Raw genomic sequence first — 403 nt, 5'->3', positions numbered from 1 at the left:
TGTGGAAATTTTTATATGGACAGGATATTGGAAACATTAAGGGAAGTTATCATTACCTTTCTTAATTGTTATAATATTGGGATTATGTAAGTTTACCTTTTTTTTAGAAATGCATGTTAAAGTACTTAGCATTGTATTATATATTTGTAATAAAAATAACTAGAAAAGGCAAATATAGTAAAATGTTGAGAATGTCTACCTCTCGAAACAAGCAGTGGAACACTGTTCTGAGGGATTTTGGGCAGGAGGCAGCATAGAAACAGGACATCACTGGCTAGGAGGTCGGAGATTTTCGTATAAGGCAGGTCCTATTTTCTAGGTTAAAGTTAAGCTAGTTAAAGCTGAGTTGGAGGATTGTGATTGATGTATGTTAAATTTCCTCGACTGTGATGTGTTCCATAAG

Source organism: Aethalodelphis obliquidens, unplaced genomic scaffold (genome assembly GCF_003676395.1).
Source record: "Aethalodelphis obliquidens isolate GAN/ISIS:26980383/991018 unplaced genomic scaffold, ASM367639v1 scaffold88, whole genome shotgun sequence".
Lineage (NCBI taxonomy): Eukaryota > Metazoa > Chordata > Mammalia > Artiodactyla > Delphinidae > Aethalodelphis > Aethalodelphis obliquidens.
The sequence above is the reverse complement of the archived record's forward strand: the minus strand, read 5'-3'. Positions refer to the sequence as shown.